Genomic DNA, 22610 nt, shown 5'->3' with positions numbered 1-22610 from the left:
TATTCTTATTCCTTAAGAAAGTTCTTATTTATTTTCTTTCAGTGTTGTATATGCCCAGGTTAAACAGGTTGGAATTAGTTTTAGCTGATTCTGAGCCAGAGAGACTGTTCAGGCATAGACTCCGTCTGAAAAGAGAATCACGAAAGGAAGACTTGAGTACTTTCGAACCCGAGCTTCAGCATTTCCTATTTACAGAAGACCCGTCTTTAGTAGAAGACAATCTCAGTTCTGTAAACCATCCAGTAAAGATGCCGAATATCACAAGTCATTCGGAGCCGAAAGCATCATCTATTCCCAAGGGTTTCAATCTCGAGATTGAGGATGGGAATACTTTTGACATCCGTCCTTCTTATATCAATCTGGTTGAGAGAAATCTCTTTAGAGGTGTGGCAGGTGAAGACCCGAGGAAGCATATGGAGGTCTTTACGGACTACGGTTCTACTATCCCCGCCACAAAGGGGGTAACTCAAGACAAGATTAAGGAGGTGTTGTTTCCTTTTTCTTTGACTGACTCAGCCAGGGAGTGGCTGACTGACTTGGACCGTACGGCCACAAGGATCACAGACTGGGAGACCCTTGCTCTTGCTTTTTATAAGAGATATTTCCCTCCGCAGCGCACTAATCAGCTGAGGACAAAGATTACTAGTTTCAAGCAGGCACCTGATGAGACTTTCTATGAAGCTTGGTGTTGGTTTAAGAGGTTGGTGAGGTCTCTTCGTCACCATGGTTTTGAACCGTGGTTTTTGTCCAATCAGTTCTACAATGGGCTGTACGATGACCACGGAGCTATACTTGAAGCATCATCCAACGAAAGATTTCAAAAGAATACTGATGATGATAAGGGATGGGCCATTATTGAGGAGATGGCGACCCGTTGTGCTGAGTATGGGAACCCACGGGACGGTATTCAAAATGGTTCACGCGGTTGATAAGGCAGTCGTGGCTTAGCTGGAAGCCATGAATGCCCGTTTTGATAGATTGGATTTGCAATCTGCTGGGGAACCTCAGACGGTTCATTTGCTTACTAGACAAGACACCGTCACATATGAGAGGTGTGGGAGCAACGACGGTCATACTCCTATTGACTGCTTACAGAGAAGGAACAGATCCTTGCTTTTCAACAATACAGGTAAGGAGGGGGTTCCTATTATAATAACCAAGGGGCAGTCCACCCCAACCTGAGGTGGACAAGTTAAAATGTGCTCAATCCCACTCCTCCATCGCAGCAGCAGCATCCATATGCCCCTTCTCATAAGGCTTAAGGACGTTTTCAAAAGCCTCCTTCCTTCCCTCCTCCCAATCAAGGTGCATCATCTTCTGGTGGGGTAAGTGAGCTATCTGCGTTGAACATGATGTGGCAGTCTTTGACAAAGCAGTGGCCGCTAAGTGATCAACAAAAAGATGCGTCCATCAAGTCAGTTGAAACTCAAGTTGCCCAGTTAGCCGCGAACCAGTCCACGAGAAAGCAGGGTCATTTGCCGTCACAAGCTGATAAGAATCCACATGAGACGGTGAATTTAATTAATCTGAGAAGCGATCGTACATACGAGGGACCCGAGCTGTTGAAATCAGACCCGAGGAAGGCTAATACTGCTGATGAACAGGTTACTGTTGATGAAAACGAGCTGACAACGAAGAAAGTGCTCGATCGACTAGTTTCTGGGGGTCGATCGAGGAAAATTTATGAAGAAAGGACTCGATCGAGTGGAACTTTTACTTGATCGAGTTAACTGGAAAAAGAACAGCTTGATCAAGAAGCCCAAATAGCTCGATTGAGTGATTTCACCGATGATTCTACTCGATCGAATGATATTTTTGCTCGATCGAATGATGCTGATAAATAAGACCTCGATCGAGAGCCTGCTAGTGCCCGATCGAGTGAAATCTCTCCTGAAAGACCTCGATCGACGGGTAAGAAGTCTCGATCGAAGGATATAGAGCTTGATCCAGCCGACACATTGGAAGAAAGGAACAAAGGGCTCAAAATACCTATCACGGTGCCCTTCCCGAGGCGACTACAGAACACGAAGGCTAATCAACAGTTTCGTAAATTTCTCGTACTCCTGAAAAGCTTGCAAGTCACCGTTCCGTTCGCCGAATTGCTGACACGGGTACCCTCTTACCTTAAATTTATGAAAGAAATTTTATCGCGTAAGAGGCACATTAATGATCATGAGACGGTAGCTTTGACCGAAGTAGGGACTAACCTAGTTCAGAATAAGTTACCTCCCAAACAGTCAGACCCGGGTAGTTTCTCAATTCCGTGTTATATAGGTACCTACTTTATTGATAACGCGTTATGCGATCTTGGCGCTAGCGTAAGAGTCTTACCCATGTCTCTTGCCAAGAGACTTGGTTTGACTAACTTTAATTGCACGAACATGACTGTACAGATGGCCGACCGTAGTATATCACGGGCGTTAGGTGTCATTGAGGACATACCTGTTAAGATCGGGAGGTTCTTTATTCTCGTTGATTTCGTTGTACTTGACATCCCCGAGGATACTCACACCCCTATCATTTTAGGGAGGCAATTTTTATTCACTGCTCGCGCAGTGTTTGACGTCGGGGGCAAGACATTGACTTTTCAGGTTGAGGACGCGGAATTAATATTCCATCAGTCTATGTCCCGAAGGGCTCCCATGAAAGCTCAGCCCTGCAATGCCCTTACCTCTACTGACTCCCATATTGACACTCCAGATGGAAATTTGGAATCTTGTGCTGCTATTGTGACCCCTCCGCCTCATATTGAGAGCGAAAAGGAGAAGAATTCGTCTGTTTTCCTCTGCTGCAGGTACAGATGAAAATAATGCAGGAATTGTCAATGGTCATTGTGCAATTAATATCTGTCAAAGTTGTGATGATATGGTTAAAGCTGGTGAGAAAGGAATAAGGACGAGAAAATTTCGCGCGTATGTGGACGTCAACTATTCTCCTCCTAATGATTCAAGTACAAGCTCGTGGAGAATGAAGAGGACGGTTAATGTTACTGAAGTGACGTCCTCCTGTCAGAAGCCCTCCGTGGGGCTACTGAATTGTTTTGAGAAGTGAGGGGGAATGCCCTGTCTAACAAATTGTAAAAACTATTTTTAATTTCCGTTGGATTTATTTATTGCACTTTATTAGAAAAATTAGAATTTAGACATTTTTAGTATAGTTTAGAGGACTATAGACTGTTACTTTTTATATTTGGTATATTGGGATATGTTTGCAATTGTTTTAATGAAGGTTTGGGGAGATTATACGCAATTTCAAGGGCTGATACGAGGAAAGAACACGATCGAGTACTTTTTGTACTAGATCGAGTGAATTATGCTCGATCGAATGGTTCCAGAGTGCTCGATCGAGAAAGGCCAAATAAGGGAGTACTCGATCGAGTATATTTGTACTCGATCAAGTGATTTGCATACAAGAGCTCTCGATCGAGTTGTTTAAAATCACTCGATCGAGTGAATTTGCAAATGACACGCATGAACTCTCTTAAACTCCCTTCTTTCTTTTATTATTTCATTTCCTTCTTCATTTTTCACTTGCCCGTCATTATTTGCGATAAAACCCTCCCAAACACCTCCATTAATCTTACCCATTACCAAATCCAACACCTACAATTTATTCCTTGCTAATTACTCGACATTTGCCCTCTACTTACCTTTTGATTTTCGTTGAATTGGACGGTCAATTTGGGGTTTTAGGGTTTGCGATTTTTAGTCGAAAAATTGACTAATTTGCTTCGTTGATTGTCAATTATATGCTTAATTTGTAGGTTTCTCATCATCAAGTAAGTATTCCCTTACTCCATTATCTTTTTATTGCATTAATTTTGCCTTTTTGAAGTACATTGGGAATTAGGGTTTCAGGTAGTCAATTTTGGTCGAATTTTTCGACTATTTTTGTGATTTTATGCCTAACCTGCCTTACTTGATGATTAATTCCCTTAGCTCATCGCCATTTACATGTTTATTTCGAATTTTATGTGGAAATTTGTGATTAGGGTTTCTGCCAGTCGAATTTTTCGATTGAAATTGAGTTTTTCCTCCTGTTTATGCTTAATTTGTTTCAATTGATGCTTATCCCCCTTACCCTATCACTAATCATTTGTTTTATTCGAGTTTTTGAGGAAAAATTTGGGAGTTATGGGCTGTTTCGTCGAAATTATCGACTGTCTTTGGGGAATTTTCTGCTGTTTCGCTGTAATTTAATTATCGTTTCCCCTACCCTATTTGACTAGGATGGATTCTAGTTCTATGCCTTCTACCAGTTCGACTGTTAGTCCGTCCTTGTCTGAGACGGTGGTCCCTGCTGCCACCACCGCCTTCGCACATGCTAGTACGACATCCTCTACTCCTATTTTCCTTGTTAGTGCTGCTGGTACTGTCTTTGTTGCTGCTAGTACTGCTGCTAGCCCCGTTTCAGCCACCGGTACAGCCACAGCCACTAGCACTGCTGCTAGCCCTTCTTCCTTTGTGGCGGTCTCTACTGCTTCTTCTGTAGCAGCCTCAACTAGTACTTCAGGTACGGTGACCACCCCTGCTGTGTGGTCACCCGCAGTCACAGCTGCTTACCGGGAGGCTCTAGTTCCTCTTCCCGTCGGAGGACGGGCTTCTACTTCAGGTTCTAGAGACCGGGGTCGTGCACGAGCTACACCTGCTGCTGGCCGTGTTACCATCTGAGGGGACGACTCCCTCGACTCGCACCCCGACTACCCCTAGGTAATTTTCGTTAACGGTGTTCATCGCACCAGATTTTTCCATTTAGTTGACTGTGAGTTTCTCCCTACCCGTTTTCTATGTCGTACGTCACTTGAGAGGCTTGGTTTTTATGAACCGGTGTGTGAGCTTTTGAGGGGCACGGGGATGAATGGACTTATTACTATGAGTGGCCATACCTTTAGGGAGCTGAGGCTTGAGTTCTTCAGCTCCTTCACCTTCTCCTCCGGGGCACACGATACTACCCCTACTAGTCTTTCTGTGTCCTTCCGGTTGTTTAACCAGACTTTTTCTATGACATTGGAGGACTTTGGCACTAGACTCGGCCTTTCCTTCAGGGGTGTCACTACCGCCCCTAGGAAGGTCCTCCGTCAGCTTTGCTGAACCTTGGACCATACCACCTTTCCCGAGTGAAAGCTCGCTCACGTCCATCTTCCCCCTACTCGTTACTTCCTCCGACTGATGGGAAGTACCATTTTTGGCCGAAAGGAGCCAAACAACATCACTAACACCGGACTTTACATTTCGGGCGGTTACCTGAACATCGACAGCGAAGGCCCCTTTGCCTTCAACATTGCCTATTTGACCGCCCAGTACTTCCAGACTCAGGGAGTGAAGACCACGGGCACCATCGTCTACGGTGGCATAGCCACCTTTCTTGCCCATTCTCTCTTCCCCGCCTTGCCTCGTGACCTACAGTATATAGATGCAGATAGGTACTTGAGCTTAGCTTCTATGCACTCTCAGACCTGGCTGACTTCAGATTATCGGACCTGGAAAATAGATAGTTCCTTGTCCGTAGACCTTCCTTGTAGCACCTTACCTCGTCTCACCCCTTTGCCCACTGTTGCATAGGGCGTCCGACCACCACCCTTACCCGAGTACCACCTATCGATCCTACCACCTCCTACTTTAGCCGCTTCTACGAAGTGGCGTACACCTGAGACTGGAGAGAGATCCACACCTCCTACGGGTGGCCAGACTTCCACGACCACACCTACCCCGATCCCTACTCCAACTCCTACTCATGCGCCCGACCAGGCACAACCGGTTCTTCCGGCTAATTTTGTTTGTCCTCCACCCTTTGAGGCGTCTGCGGTCATGAACCAAGGGCGCCGTGACAGTTTGTTGCTTGAGATGGCAGAGAGACAAGCTCGTATGGAGAGGGACATAGCTCTCACTTTGTTCCCTTTGTACGAGTATCACATGAGGCGACACCATCCGATCCCAAAGGGTTGGCCACACCCTTCCTTCTACCGGTACCCAGCTGAGGGGTACCCGGAGTCTGCTAGTGAGGAGGAGGAGGACGAGGACCCAGTGGTGCCGCAGCGAGGGCTCCGGAGGAGCAGAGGAGGAGGAGAGAGTAGGAGGCGGACCCGGACTACACTGTGACGGTGGAGGACGTGACAGAGGAGGCTGACGAGTAGCTGCTAGTCTACTCACTTCCCCAGTTTTCAGGCTGGTTTGGGGAAGTTCGTGTATTGTATGTTTATTCTCGCTCTTTTATTTCTTTTGTCCCCTTTTTATTTTATTATTATTCATTTCTTGGTTGTATATTCCCGTTCCCCTGTATATATCTGCTGGTGTAGGCTGGAGGACAACGAGGGTGTTGTCCGTTTTGGTTTGGCGAGGGTAATGCATCCTTTTGAGTCTGCATTTGCATTTTTTTTGGATTCACGTTTATATTTTCAGCTTGCATTTGTATTTATTTATTCCATTAAAATTCAAAAAAACAAAAAATTAATAAAATATTCACGTTTATTTTTGGATATAGGTTGAGTCGGAACGGTTGATTTCCGTGATGATATTGCACTTTAACTTGTCATTTCACTTAAGCCTTGCACTTTTATTGACGATTATTAGCTGAGTCTTACCCATAATCTACGTGTTTTTGTTCGAATATAGCTGACTGTTTAGACTTAACCTGATAAATTGGCAACCTACTTTACAATTTCTGAATTTTAGAGCCTTATAACTGGTGACATTCATGACCGGTTTATATAAGAATTGAGAGTTTGCATAGCATGTTCATCATTTTTACACTTTTTTGACATTCGATTTCTTATCAAATGCATACATTCGGGTTTGTGGTCGGTGTCACATGCAGGGAGGTGCTTGCAAATTTTTCTCTTTTCTTATATTTTTCACCCATTTAGCTCCACTTAAGCCAAATCTTGCCTTTTTGACCCATTAGCTACATCCAAAACTGAGCCTGCCTAGTCAAGCTAGTTTAGTATGTCTTTTGCGGTATGATTTTCCGTCTGCGGTTTGGCCTGTGTGTATATTATTGGAGTTCGTGGAGGATGAAGAAAAGGAATATGAGAATGAAAAAAAAATTAAAAAAAAAAAAAGAGTCAGACGTGTGAAAACCAGGAAAAAAAGAAAACAAAAAAATTGAAACAGTTTTTAATTTGTTTTATTTTATTCATTAAGACGGTATTAAAAAAGGGAAGTTTGTGACCGTATCACTCCTCCGTTCTTATTCATATATTTTTGAGGAGATAGTGTAACTGGATGGTGAGTTGTGTGCCAAATGAAGGGCACTTGAGCTTTATTTTTCAGTCAGTTGAGATTCGGACGGTCTTATGTGGTCCTGTTTAGGAACTAGCTTGGCGATTTTACCTCCACATTTCCATAAATTGTTTTGCCTTTTCTCACCTCAACCTCACTATTCCCATATCATTTGTAAGCCCTCGGCTGTGACGAACATTATTAGTTGGATTGTGTGCATTATTACTTGAATCGTCTTTCATTTTTTTTGCATGCATGCTATGTAGGTCGCAGTTTAGGTGAGTGACTGTTTCTCTTTCTCTCATTCACATATAATTCACCCTTTGCTTCATAAGAGAACAGTGACCACGTGAGAGTCCGATTGCGTATTTCTTAACAACTCATAACTCGTTTGCGTATTGACTACTGTAGCTGTAACGGTTGATTTTTGTTGCATTAAATTGGTTCAAGTAGACAAGTTAAGCTTGCTCTGAGTTTTCATTTCCGTTCAATTAGTTTGCATTTAGTTTACTCGAGGACGAGTAAATGATCGGTTTGGGGAGATTTGATACGTGCATTTTGTATAGTCTTTTTAGTCTATTTTTGCACGTATTTCCATATACTTTTGTACTGTTTATATTGAATTTTGCCCCGAATTGGCTACTTTGGTTCCTCTATTCTATTTTGCAGGAATGAACGTAAAAGTAGTGGAATCGTACCATTTTCGTCCTATTTTGCATGCATTTTGAGGAGACAGGATTTTCAGAGTGGGATATTGCATTGGGATGCGTGAAGGAATGGTCTACGAAGCAGTCGGCTACGATTTGGAGCTGTTTCAGAGGAAGAACACTCGATCGAGGACATTTATTAGTCGATCAAGTGGTTTTATTGGCTAAGGTGGTCGATCGAGCAGTCTATTTTACTCGATCAACAATGCTGGAAATAGAGGTTACTCGATCGAGCAGTATTTCAACTCGATCGAGTGGATGGCTTGAAGAAGTACTCGGTCGAGCTGTTTCAAACTGTTCGATCGAGTGGTTTGGTATCTGACGGGCCTTAATTAGTCTGTGTTACCTATTTTATTTTATGAACTTCGCTAATTTCTATTTAAACGCATAATAATTAGGTCATTAGGATGTATCTTTCATCTATCATTTGACACTACTCTTGAACGCCACTCTATTCTTTTTCTCTTTTCCCAAAAACTATTACTGTAACTTTTACTTTCGGGGTTATTTAGCTTTGATCTAGTGTTCTTTACGCCAGAATTCTAGCGATTGTAATCTCTTTCTCTTCCTTAATCTTAATCTTTCATTCATTTGTTTTAGTTACTTGTTTTGTTGCCTATAATTTCTGCCCTAATCTCTTTTATGCGATTTAATTATTATTTCAATATGTTTGCCATTAGTTCATTTATAATTATTAGTCTTGACAATATTAATAATATGAGTAGCTAATTTAATTCATGTTGGGATTATGGGATCTACGGTAGAATTGTGACGATGTAGCGAATAGGTTAGATGAATTATTTGTGAGACTCTGTCCCCATGGCAATTTAACTGTATCACCAACTTAGTTGAGTGCACGCTTCTAAGTTACCCTTTAATCTGGTTAAATTTAATCTTTGATCGGAAGATTGGACTAAATAGACCTGCTATGAACAATAGACTACCCTGACGAGGACGAAAGTTAAGTTAGTGGAAATCTAGGATAGAAAGTGGACCGGAAGGACCGTTCCATATCCCTCTCACAGTAATTTATCTAAGCTATTTACAATTGAGTCGTTATACTGCCGTAGTGAACCGAAATCCCGACATGTCCCCTCTTTATTGATCACCTTATTCTTATTTTTTGCCTTTATTGCTCTTATTTATTACTCTTCCCTTAAAGCCTAATTAGTTTAGAAAACCAAATTTACAAACCCCCACTTGTGACCGAATAGACGAACCTTTTACAGATATCTTGCATCCCTGTGGAGATCGACCTGACTTCCCTAGCTATATAGTTAGTTTAGTTAGTTATTTTTGATAGGTATACGACAGCCCTGTCACATTTTGTGTGCAGGTTGACTACTTTCATGTGGTGCGAAAAAGTGATCCTCCTTTTGTCCCTTATATGATAATTCTCAAGCAAGGATGTAGTTCATTCGTATACAAATTCCTTCATTCTTTAACTTGTGTAAATTGCTGCTGATATAGTGTAAGACGATGTCAAATATTGTTATCTTGATATAAAATAACGTATGACTTGAACATTTACTAAATGGAATAATAAGTTACACTACTCGAAGCTAAGAAACACACTAGTATACTTGTACTAGTATTAATTAAGGAAGTAACTCTGTCAAAGTCTTAATACACTAGTATACAAAATGGGGAAAATAAGCTACACTACTTGTTTTCCCACAACTTGTTTTTCTAACTATCTGTTTACTAAATGTATTATTACAGATTCAGCAATGTTACTTGTTGAGATGAAAGATGTTAAAGACTTGTGGGATATTAAATGTTTAGAGAACATAAAATGTTGATTAGTTTATTAACTAAGACGTGTATGTGATTATTTATACACTTGGTTGTATAATTTTGGATAATAGGCATTATTGTTATGTCGGATGATATGCAAGTTCATTGGTTGACATTCTTTTGTATGCATTGTTTGTTTATTCGCTAGTTAGCTTGTCAAATCTATAGATATTTCTATCAAAAATTTTGGTAGCAAATAATTTTTTTTAAAAAAAATATTGTCTATAGCGGCGGTTCTTAAGTATGAAACGCCACTATTAGTTCATCTTTAGTGGCGGTTCTTTAATAACAACCGACGTGATAATTACTCTTAGTGTCGGTTCTTTAACAACAACCGACGTTATAGAAAACATGTAGTGGCGGGTTGTGGTGCAAATTTATTATTAAAATACCTATTTATCGGTTTTCAAACAATAACTGCCACTTTAGATGAGTTATAGTGACGGTTTTTGTCTAACAACCGTCGTTTTATATAAGCCTATAATGGCGGTCTTGTTTAAAACCCGCCATTGTAGGTAAGCTATAGTGGCGGTTGTACAACCACCGCAAAGTCTAAACAACCCCGTGATATACGGCGCACCTAAAATTTTTAAAAACCGCCACAAAATGGTCATTTATGACGGCCACTATAAGGGGTTTTTCTACTAGTGGTTCTAATTGTAGAATCGGTTAAGAAGGTTAACCCACTAAGTTATATTAGTAAAGATGTAGAGGGCCCGTAGGCTCACATCTAAGTTAATATGAATTTTGGTTCTCGGAGTAATTCATTATAGTTGGGTAGAGGTCACTATATGAATGCAATACTTGTATTAATTTTTACGAGTATTATAACGATAAATGTTAATTAATTTCCTTTATATCCATTTTGTAGTTATCTTTTTCTGCAATGGATTCATCCAACTCCTTAACACCGATTACTATTGAATCATGTCACGAATCGTTCGACGAAATTTGCTCTCTAAACAATCTTGATACGACTAGAAAAATTCATTTTGGCATTGGTTCCAATGGTACTCTTAACTTCATTACTACTTCCTCACCTCCTATCATAACAAGCAACTTAGTGAATAAGTCTTGTGAAGACAACCTCACTAATTCCATGGGATCATTGTCTTTGGAAGCAAGGAGAGATGAGAAAGCTAGTGGGAGTGATGTGACCATTATTTGAGCACATTTAGTCCCCAAATTAGCCTCGTTCCTATGCTTTTTAGTGCATATTTGGGTCATTTACTATCTTTAGTCCTTTTTTTTGCATATTCTTTGAGGTTTTGTTTCCTTGGTAGGAGAGGAGTGCAAACCTTGCATTTTCATGGCAAAATAGAGCTAAATTGATCGAATCTAATGACCAAGCATCAAAGAGAAGACAAGACTAGAAGGCCTTTGTACATATTATAGTAGATGGGCAATGATGAAGAAATCCTTGCATCCCCGACTAAATCCCAGAGGATTATTGGAAAAAGAGAGGAAGAAAAGAACAAAAGAAAAAGCTGTGACGAAATTCGCTCGTCCAGCATTGCAAGATGCTTATCCAAAACTGGAGGAATCTGAGCGTCTTTACCATAGGGACGCCCGTCCAACCACGCCCCAATTCGCTCGTCCAGCGTACCAATCCGCCCGTCCAGCCACCACGAAATCCGCCCATCCCGACCCCTTGGACGCTCGGATTCTCTTACAGGCCAACACGTCCTCTTCTTCCCTCCATGAAAGATGCGCATATTTATGAAAGACCGGCAAAAAGGAGACTCGCATCTTTTCTGAGAGGAGCGATTCCTCAAGGACTTAATCGTCATTTAAGCCCTTAGTAAACCCTAATTTGTGTACCTAATTCCCACTATAAATACCCTATTAGTCTAATTAGATGACGCATGTTCTTCTTTTCAATATTTAGTGTAGTTTATATCATTCTAATCTCTTCTTAATCTTGTAATAAGCTTCTAATCAAGTCATAATACAAATCTCATTTCCTTAATTTCTCTTTTGTTCATCTTTTATTTTGGGTAATTGAAGATTATTTGGGTTATTATTGGGAGATTGACAACCTTCCAATCATTCATCAAGTACTTCTATTATTCTTTGCTTTATTTTGGAATCATTAGTAGGTATAATTCTCTTAATCCCTTTTTAATTATTGTTAATCATCATCATTTATTCATCATGTTTTGCTTTGTTAATATGATTGACAACCTTGTTAACATGTTAAACTTGATAATGAGTGAGTAGTTTCCATAACTAGGGTTAATGGGTAATTAGGGGAAACCATCATGGGGGATGATTCATGCTTAATTTAATATGTTTTCATGGTTTATTTGCTTGCTTGTTGTGATCTCAACTTATGCTCATGTTATGTTTGATGAAATGCGAGCCTATGAATCCTTGCATTTTTTACCCATCACTTACCTTTTCAATAAGACTTGTAAGACATAAACCAACTCGAGTCTCATTAGACCATGCATATAGTTGAGTAGGGAGGATTAAGTCGACTTGTAGGGGTTGTACAATCTAATCGATTCGACTCCGGGACCCAAACCTTCCTAGGATCGTAAGATATAAACCAACTCGATCCATCACAATAATAATTGCTTGCTTATAATTTGAGAATATGTTTGTATCATCAATTTCCATGAATCCCCTATGACCCCATGACACCCTAGTGCTTTTAATCAATTGTTTACATCTCATTTTAATCATCTTGCTTGTTTACTTTTATTGCTATTTAGTTTAGTGATCTTCTTATCTCAACCCAAATCGTGACACCCCTTGGGATCCGACCTTTACTTGCCTCTTTACTAATAGTAGAGTTGTTTGTGAAGTTATTAATATTGTTTTGGTCTAGGTGCTCCTAACGACAAGTAACCAAAAATTAAGCTCCAAGTGAGTCCGACCACGGAGTTTTCGCAAAGGGCTTGCCATCAAGAAGAAAAAATTCATGAAGAGGGAGAGAAATAAGAGGTCTAAACCAAACCATAGGGATTTATTGGCTAGTGGGACTGCCAATAATGTATGCCTTTATTGTCATGGCATGGGCAATTGGGTGAGGGATTGCCCCATATTTTTGGGAGATATCAATGATGGACTTGACGATTCACTTGGTAATATTTCTTCCGAAATATTTGTTATTGATGTAAATTATTCTTCCACCTCAACGTGAGCATTGGATACCGGTTGTCGTTCTCACCTTTGTAATCATATATAGGTGCTTAGAAACGTGGAAAAGCTAAACAAGGGTGACGTAGATCTCCGTCTAGGAAATGGAGCTAGGGTAGCCGCCACTTCAAAAGGAACTTATGTACTTGTTTTAGCTAATGGCTTTGAGATGTACTTACATAATTGTTATTTTGTACCTTCTTTATCTAATAACATCGTTTCCGTTGCCATGTTAGACATGGAAGGATTTTCTTTTTCTATTAAGAATAATTGTTGTGAAATCTCAAGGAATAACTTGACCATAGGCCAAGGAACTTCAATTAATGGCATTTATGTTCTTGAAATTTTAGACTCAATCAAAGACATCTATAACATACAACCCAAAAACTCAAAACAAGTGAACCAAATTAATCATACATTTGGCATTGTCGATTAGGTCACATAAATGAGAAACGTATCAAAAGGCTAGTGTCGACTGGAATTATTGGACCCTTTGATTTTCGATCATATGGAATATGCGAATCTTGTCTCCTTCGCAAAATGATTCGTCCTCCCTTTAGTGGTAAAGGGACACGAGCAAGTAATTCGTTGGGGCTAATACACACCGATGTATGTGGTCCAATGAGTATCACCGCTAGAGGAAATTATGACTACTTTGTCACTTTTACCAACGATTTAAATAGATATGGGTATGTTTACTTAATCAAATACAAAAGTGAAGCTTTTAAAAAAATTTAAAGAATTTCAAAAGGAAGTAGAGAACCAATTGAACAAGAAGATTATAGCACTATGATTCGATCGTGGTGGAGAATATCTTAGCAATGAATTCAATTCTCACTTAAAAGAATGTGGTATTGTATCACAACTCACTCCTCCGAGCACTCCTCAACTCAATGGTGTTTACGAAAGGAAGAATCGAACCCTACGAGATATGCTTCGATCTATGATGAGTCAAACGGATCTACCGGATTTGTTTTGGGGTTTTGCAATTCTAACGGCCATGAAATCATTAAACCAATGTCTAACAAAAGCTGCAGATAAGACTCCATATGAGATATAGAATGGAATGGTCCCAAACTTGTCATATATGAAAATTTGGGGTTGTGAAGCTTATGTAAAGAACAAGTCTACCGATAAGCTAGCACCTAAATCTGACAAGTGTTACTTTGTAGGTTATCCAAAGAACACTCGTGGGTATTACTTCTACAATTGTCATGAGAACAAAGTGTTTGTGGCTTATGAAGCTGTCTTTCTAGAATTCGAATACATTTCTAGAAGACAGAGTGGGAGAAAATTTGAACTTGACGAAGTTCAATAACCACAAACTCAAGAAGAGGTGCAAAAATATGTTCCTTCATCATCTAATCAAGTTATTATTCCTTCCGAACATAGGAGGTCAAGTAGGGTTATTCGCCAACCCGATCAATACGTGGGCATCATCGAGTTGGATGACGAATTGGACGTCTTACTTTTGGAAAGTGATGAACCCGCAACCTACAAAGCTGCAATTTCTAGTCCAAATTCAACTTTATGGCAAGAGGCCATGCAATCCGAAATAAAATCTATGCATAAGAACCAAGTATAGGAATTGGTTGATTTGCCTAAAGGTGTGAGACCCCTTTAATTTAAATGGATCTTTAAAGTAAAGAATGGTATAGAAGGACATGATAATGTCTATAAAGAGAGTCTAGTTGCAAAAGGTTTCACCCAAGTTCATGGTTTACACTATGACGAAACCTTTGCCCCCGTAGCCATGCTTAGATCAATTTGGATTATGTTTGCGATTGTCGCATTTAATGATTATGAAATATGTCAAATGGATGTCAAAACCGCCTTCCTAAATGGGTATTTAGAGGAGGAAGATTATATGACACAACCTGAGGGTTTTGTAATTCCTAAAAATCCTAACATGGTATGCAAACTTAAGAGATCCATCTCTGGTCTTAAGCAAGTATCAAGAAGTTGGAATCATCGTTTTGATCATGTTATAAAAGAGAATGGTTTCACTCGGAGTGTCGAAGAACCATGTTTATACATGAAGTTTAGTGGGAGCAAAGTCATCTTTCTAATCTTTTATGTAGACGACATACTTCTTATTGGCAGTGATATACCAATGCTTACCTCTGTTAAAGGGTGGCTAGGGAATCATTTCCAAATGAAAGATTTAGGAGAGGCACAACGCATATAGGGTATCCGGATCTATAAAGATAGATCTAAGAGGATATTGGCACTAAGTTAGGAGTCTTATATTGATAAGGTTCTTCGACGTTTCAACATGGAAAAATCCAAGAGGGGTTTTATCCGAATGGGTGGGTAGTGGGGTTACATTGAGCAAGTCTCAGTCACCCACAGAACCTGAAGATGTTGAACGCATGAAATTGATCGCTTATGCTTCCGCCGTGGGATGAATCATGTATGCCATAATATGCACTCGTCCCGATGTGTCATATGCTTTGAGCATGACAAGTAGATATCAAGCCAAACGAGGTGAGAGTCACTAGATAGCCGTCAAGAATATCCTTAAGTACATGAGAAGAACTAAGGACTCATTCTTGGTGTTTGGAGGAGATTCCAAGCTAAGTGTTAAGGGTTACACTGACTCGAGCTTTCAAACTGATAGGGATGATTTAAAATCCTAGTCTGGCTTTGTTTTCATAATTAATGATGGGGCGGTTAGCTGGAGGAGCTTCAAAGAGTCGATCATTGCGGATTCCACAACGGAGGCTGAGTACATTGCAGCAACTGAAGCAGCCAAGGAAGCCATGTGGATTAGGCAATTTTTGGAGGGTCTAAGGATAGTTCCTACCGCCAAGGATCCTATCACGATCTTCTGTGATAATAGTGGGTCAATCTTTCAAGCTAAAGAGCCCAATTCTATGAACAAGTCTAGACACGTACTTTGAAAATTTCATGTAATTAGAGATTTCATTGAAAGGAAGGAAATAACGATTTGTAAGGTTGGGACGGATGATAACATTACTGATCCTTTAACCAAGCCTTTATCGCAGGCTAAGTATGACTAACATGTTATTTCTATGGGTCTGAAATGCATTCCAAGTTTGTGTTAGATTATAAGATATGAAATGAAAAACTTTGTTTTTGGTTTATATATGATAATCGCATTTATCGTTTGAGTTTCTTTATGTAAACTCATTTACTTATTGCTTTGTTATATCCAAATGGGTTGTTGGGACAATATTGAACCCCATTGAAGTGAACTTGATTAACATAGTATTCGCCCTTCGTTACTTAAAGGAGGTGACGTCTCGAAGTGACTAGAGTGTGATGCGATTGAAGGCAAGTTCAAGTGCCACAGGGTCATAAGAGATGACTAGTCGATCACATAGACAGACTGTATGGGACACTCTGCCGGGCAGTGACCGCTTCTAGAGTTCCGGAAATTCATAAAGCCTGGTCGTGGCAAGAGCTACTATAATATCCTTATGATTCGATTCTTTTGACTAGAGACTATTCGCTCAAGTTGGCACAAGTTTCTGATTGGCTCTGATTTATACTCTAGGACTGTTGTAACTGAAGTCAAATGAGTATATTTTGGGTCACGATGAACTGTGGCTATACGAAGGGAATAGTGCGATAGGAATTGTCCACCCCCATGTCAGGGTTGTTGAAAATCTCAGGGCCACTCGAGGAGAAGTGAACTGAAAATGCGTTGTCACGCTCGGAAGGTATCTACGGTAGATAATTCCGGTCAGACAGTTACTCTCCGGGGTAAGGAAACCACTCAAGATATGATCAAATGCAAGTACGACCTGCAAGACACCTTGTATTAAGTGGGAGATTGTAATAGGACAAGAGAATTGGTGACGCACGCTTGTCTCGGACAAGTGGGAGATTGTTGGAGTATGTGTCCTCAACAATAGTGCGATCACATGATTTAAAATCATAATCAAAACTCATAATAAGAATACGTAAGGGATGATTCATTTATACAGTCAACTGATCAACATTAATCAGTAATGATTAGCTAACTAGAGTTTGACATTACTGTCGTTTGACGATGGTGATCAGTTGATCCCTTAAGGTCACACCTATAGGACAATTCCCTTAATAAACAAGTTGATTAATTTTATGACGATACAAGTTGATCAATTCCTTAAAATTGAACAATTGTTTTGTTAATAAGAATATTTGTATCTTATTGTAATTTGATTAAATAAGATTTATTTTAGTAATTAAAAAATTTTATTACTAAAATTGATTATTGTTTATGAAACAATTGAGATAAGAATGAATGGTTAATTATAATTACAATATGTTGTGAATGATAATTATATATGACCCATTTTATTTATGTGATCAAGAATCACTAGACAATTTGTTTTATGTAATCTAACTAATGTATATAATGATATTTATTTTATAAATATGCATTATATTAATTAATAACATGTTACATGCTACATGTGACATATTGTGTGACAAGTGACAAATTGATAAAATAAAATGGAAGTCCATTTTACATATGGACCGAAAAATGGAGGGTGGAAGGAGTTAGTGGATGATTTATTTTATGTGATAAAATGGATATAATCATTCCTATTCTATACTAGCCTTACACATCTATATTTTGAAAAGAGAAAAAGACAAAGCAAGAAGGCCATGCATTGGCCTTCCTCCTTCCCACATCCGACACCCTCCTTTCTCAAATAGAGAAATTGTTCTCTATTTTCATATGTGTATTCATTCATTCATTCTCATCTTTCACTCTCACATCATCTCTCTAAAACTTGTTTATAAACTCCAAAATTGTTCATATTCATTCAAATATTATCATAAATATTATTACTAGAGTAGTAATACATATTATTAGAATAATTTTAAGGGTTGCTAGTATATTAATCTAGTTAGTTCATATATTAGCTTAAAGGTATTGTTTTTGGTGCAACTAGAGGAGGATCTCAATACTTGGGATTAAGGAGGATCATCCATTACATTTAAGCTCAAGAAAAAATAAAGAAGGTGACCTTATTTATGCCCTTATTTCGTGCCATATAACAATGTAAGGAACATTGTTTTTCTCATTTTATTTCTTATTTAGTTATGCATGCACTAGATCTAATGAACTCATATTAAAATGATAATTAGTTCACTATTAGAAGAGTCTAATAATAGGTATATGAACCTAACAGTTAATTGGTTCGGTCTCCTCAATTATGGGTGTTCTAGGTTCGTGTTTGTCGAGTTATTTGGCGGAATGAGGTGGGTAATCACTCAAGTCAAATTCCTCATGTTCGTTCAGAATTGCATTACACTTAAAATGAGATGAGTCGTAAACAAACTTAGCATTCATTAAGTCAATCTGACCGAAGAGCTCGGACAGGACGGACATCTCGTGGGTCGTCAGAGGCGATACTGCAGAAAAGGTGGCGCCTGGGACAAACCCTAGGTTGTTACCTTCCGTGGGAGTAGGGGTGACAATAGTTGACTCAGCTTATGTGAAAGCCCCGAGATTGTGATAAAATAGTGAGAAAGAGACTTTTTTCGTGGATGGGGATACGATTTCTGGGATAGCCCCCACCTTATCATAGACCAGTGGAAAAGGAGTTTTGACAGGGGTGTTAGGAAAGTTAGGACCCAAGACAGATTTGGACTCTAACTTGTCATCAGACTGGGACACAGACTCATCTCCACCTCCCTCCTTGAACATGGGGCCTTCTCCGGTTGTGATATTGAGAATGCAGCCTTAGCGATCAGTCCGTTTGAAAGTCTTCCTCCAGCCTTGGACAATTTTCTCTAGGTTAGAATCAGAGATCAAGGCAGTAAGGTCGAATTGGTTGTCCTTGAGGGTGATAGCTATTGTCTCCTCATGGTTGAGGTGCTTGATGTTGTCTTCTCCAAAAGGCATCTTATAGCCTGTCTGTCTAGGCAAGGGGTCGACTCAGACTTGATTAGTGTAGCAGTGGTATTGTTGTCATGGATTAAGTAGAAGTCTTGAAAGACTTCTATACCCGAATGTCTGGCCTTTGATATGGCATCGTAGATTGGCTTACGAAAACCATCATCGAGTTCAGATTCTGTTTCAAGGACAAAATATCTGTTGAGGGTTAGGTGATATGGGTGGAGGATGACTCCTTGCTTCTTGTGCTTCTTCACGAAGAACCCCATCTCCCAGATGTCTTCATCAGTTGGTTCGTAACCTAGCCCGAAAGGGATATTGGGTGACCTTGGCCTATTTCAGAGGAGGCAATGCGTTTTTCAGCGGGTTGAGGAACATGCCCGGGAAGTACCCCTGGCGCATCAAGATACGGTTGATCGTGAGGTTTGAGAACATGTCACAATCGGAAGGTGTTGGGTCGTCGGTTAGGGCATTCATGGCTTGGAACCCCCATATTTCATCATTGATTTCCTTACTGACCTGAGAGGCTATCCCCTTTTCCCTGAAAACTTTGATTGGGGATGGGGTAATGGTAATTGACTTTCCGTTAATGGGGACCCTAATCTTTTGTTAAAGGGTAGAAGTGGCAACTTTGGAAGCGTGGATCCTAGGGCGTTCTAGGAGCATATTGAATGATGCGTCAATGTCGACTACTTGGCAACTAGCTGGTCTCTCCAAGGGGCTTTTTGAGACGGTTAGGGTAATGAGACCCGCGACCTTGCGACCAGTGCCGTCGTAGTTGTGAACCCATTGATTGGTTGGGACGAGGTCATCTTCCTTGATCCATAGCTTGTGATCAGTCTTAAGAGGAATGACATTCACGGCAGATCTGTCATCCACCAAGACCATGGGCACGTTCTTCTTTAGGCATTGCACGGTGATGTACAGTGTCAGGTTACGGTTGGCTCTAAAGCGAGGGATATTCTCATCGGAGAAGATGATTGTGTTATTTAGATCAGGGACTTCCCTAGTCATATGGGCTACCACTTCATCAAGTGAGGAGGTGGAAGGCACTGTTAATTTTCCCAAGGTTATCGGTGTACAAAGGATGTTGCGATTAGCTGCCAGATGGATATTTCAACCTTGGCATTTTGGAGTTGCTTAAGGATTGAATTCTCTGGAAACCTCGGTTGGCTATCTAGGTCTGGGACGACTTGGTCATCGATTCCCGACGTATTGTTTATTTTAGGATTTGGGTTTTGGTAGGGGCGCCCAGACCGAGAAAGGTGATAAATTTCTTTAGTTTGTTTTCCCTTTCCCTGGACGATGTAGTTGTCGTCTTCGTTATCTCTTCAAATGCCATTTTTTTACCTCAAGGGAGTGTTCCTTGGAGGGTAATTTTTGTGTGGGTAATTTTTCTGAGGGTGCCTGCCAAAATGGTCGCGAAGGCGTTTCACCTTGAAATTGGGAGTTTTGGGTATTTGGTGAATCCTGCCTTAGACGCGGCATGGGTGCTGGTTGGTTAAAGATTTATCGGTAGTAAGCAACTTCATGCCGGGCGATCCTTTCTGAGAGACTAGCAGTAGTTGATACGTGCATTTTGTATAGTCTTTTTAGCCTATTTTAGCACGTATTTCTATGTACTATCGTACTGTTTATTTTGCATTTTGCCCCCGATTTGGCTACATTGGTTCGTTTTGTCCGTTTTGTAGAAATGAACGTGAAAGTAGTTGAATCGTACCATTTTCGTCCTTTTTGCATGCATTTTGAGGAGACGAGATTTTCTAGAGTGAGATCTTGCATTGCGGGTCGAGGGCTAAAAGACTCGACATAAGGTGTTTCACGTCAAGATCCGTTGCTAAAACTCATGTTTTCCTTCTTGAGAAGGAATATGTTCTCACCTTCTAAGAGTTCTATATTCAGAGTATAAAGGAAATATAGTTAGTTGTCGCATGATGAAACATCGAGCTGTTTTATCACTCGATCAAGTGGTTTCTCCTTTACGCCGGATTCTTGCGATTGTATCTATTTCTCCTTTCTTAATATTAATCTCTCTTTCATTTATTTTAATTGTTTGTTTTGTTTCTTTTACTTTCTGCCCTAATTACTTTTATGCAATTTAATTATCGTTTCATTATGTTTATTGTTAGTTCATTCAACGTTATTAGTTTTGACAATATTAATAGCATGAGTAGCTAATCTGTTTTATGTTAGGATTAGGGGATCTACGGTAGAAATGTGACGATGTAGTGAACAGGTTAGATAACTTAATTGTGAGACTCTGTCCCCATAGCAATAAAACTGTATTTACCGACTTAGTTGAGTGCACGCTTCTGAGTCACCCTTTTAATCTGGTTAAATTTAATACTGGATCGGAAGATTGGTAAATAGACCTGCTATGAACAGTAGACTACCCTGACGAGAACGGAAGTTAACTTAGTGGAAGTTTAGGATAGAAAGTGGACCGGAAGGACCTTTCCATATCCGTCTCGCAGTAATTTATCTAAGTTGTTTACAGTTGAGTCACTGGACTACCGTAGTGAACTGAAATCCTGACATGCCCCTTCTCTATTTGATAGTTTACTTCTATTTTTCTGCCTTAATTGCTCTTTCCTTATTTCGCTTGCCTTAAATCTTTTAGTTTAGGAAATCAAATTACAAACACCCCCCCCCCATTTGTGACCAAATAGACGGACTCTCACAGATATCTTGCCTCCCTGAGAAGATCGACCTGACTTCCCTAGCTATATAGTTAGTTTAGTTAGTTATTTTTGATAGGTACACGACAACCCTGTCAAATTTTGGCGCCGTTGCCGGGGAGGCAATTGCCCTATCTGTCTTTGTTTCGTTTATTTTATCCGTCTGAGGGACTTTTTGTTCCTTGAGGCAGTTCTTATTTTTTTTTTTTCAGTATTGTGTATGCCTAGGTCAGACAGGTTTGACTTAGTTTCAAATGATTCGAGCCGAGATCATTTCGCATAGACTCCGTCTGCAAAGAGAATCACGAAAGGAAGACTTGAGTACTTTCGAACCAGAGCTTCGGCATTTCCTTTTTAAAGAAAATCCATCTTTTGAAGAAGACACTTTCAGTTCTGTAAACCAACCAGTAAAGATGCCGAACATTGCTAGTCATTCGGAGCCTAAAGCATCATCAATTCCAAAGGGTTTCAATCTCCAGACTGAGGATGGGAAAACATTTGACATCCGTCCTTCCTATATCAATCTGGTGGAGAGGAATATCTTTAGAGGTGTGGCAGGTGAAGACCCGAGGATGCATACGGAGGTCTTTACGGACTACTTTTCTACTATCCCCGCCACAAAGGGGGTAACTGAAGACAAGATTAAGGAGGTTCTGTTTCCTTTTTCTTTGGCTGACTCAGCCAGGGAGTGGCTGACTGATTTGGACAGCACGGCCGCGGGGGTCACAGACTGAGAGACCCTTGCTCTTGCTTTTTATAAGAGATATTTCCCTCTGCAGCGCACTAATCAGCTGAGGGCCAAGATCGCCACTTTCAAGCACGCACCTGATGAAACTTTCTATGAAGCATGGTGCCGTTTCAAGAGGTTAGTGAGGTCTATTCCTCACCATGGTTTTGATCCGTGGTTCCTGTCCAATCAGTTCTACAATGGGCTATACGATGATCACAGAGCCATACTTGATGCATCATCCAGCAGAAGATTTCAAAAGAACACTGACGATGATAAGGGATGAGCTCTTATTGAAGAGATGGCGACCCACTGTGCTGAGTATGGAAACCCGAGGGATGGCATTAGAACAGTTTATGCAGTCGATAAGCAAGTCGTGGCTCAGCTGGAAGCCATGAATGATAGATTTGAAACGTTGGAGTTTCATTCTGATGGGGAGCCTCAGACGGTCCATTTTCTCACTAGAGGGGAGACTGTCACATA

General features: G+C 40.2%; 2 non-coding genes across 2 annotated transcripts; both read right to left on the bottom strand.

Moving 5' to 3' along the window:
- Window positions 1-624: 624 nt before the first annotated feature.
- On the bottom strand, window positions 625-730 carry LOC141636838 (small nucleolar RNA R71). Its single transcript, XR_012541419.1, has one exon. It is a non-coding gene; the product is annotated as a small nucleolar RNA R71 (small nucleolar RNA).
- Window positions 731-22189: 21459 nt separating this feature from the next.
- LOC141636481 (small nucleolar RNA R71) lies at window positions 22190-22295 on the bottom strand. Its single transcript, XR_012541088.1, has one exon. It is a non-coding gene; the product is annotated as a small nucleolar RNA R71 (small nucleolar RNA).
- Window positions 22296-22610: the final 315 nt, after the last annotated feature.

This window comes from Silene latifolia, chromosome Y (assembly GCF_048544455.1).
Source record: "Silene latifolia isolate original U9 population chromosome Y, ASM4854445v1, whole genome shotgun sequence".
NCBI lineage: Eukaryota > Viridiplantae > Streptophyta > Magnoliopsida > Caryophyllales > Caryophyllaceae > Silene > Silene latifolia.
Note: the sequence above shows the minus strand (reverse complement) of the source record. Positions and strands in the feature narration are given on the sequence as shown.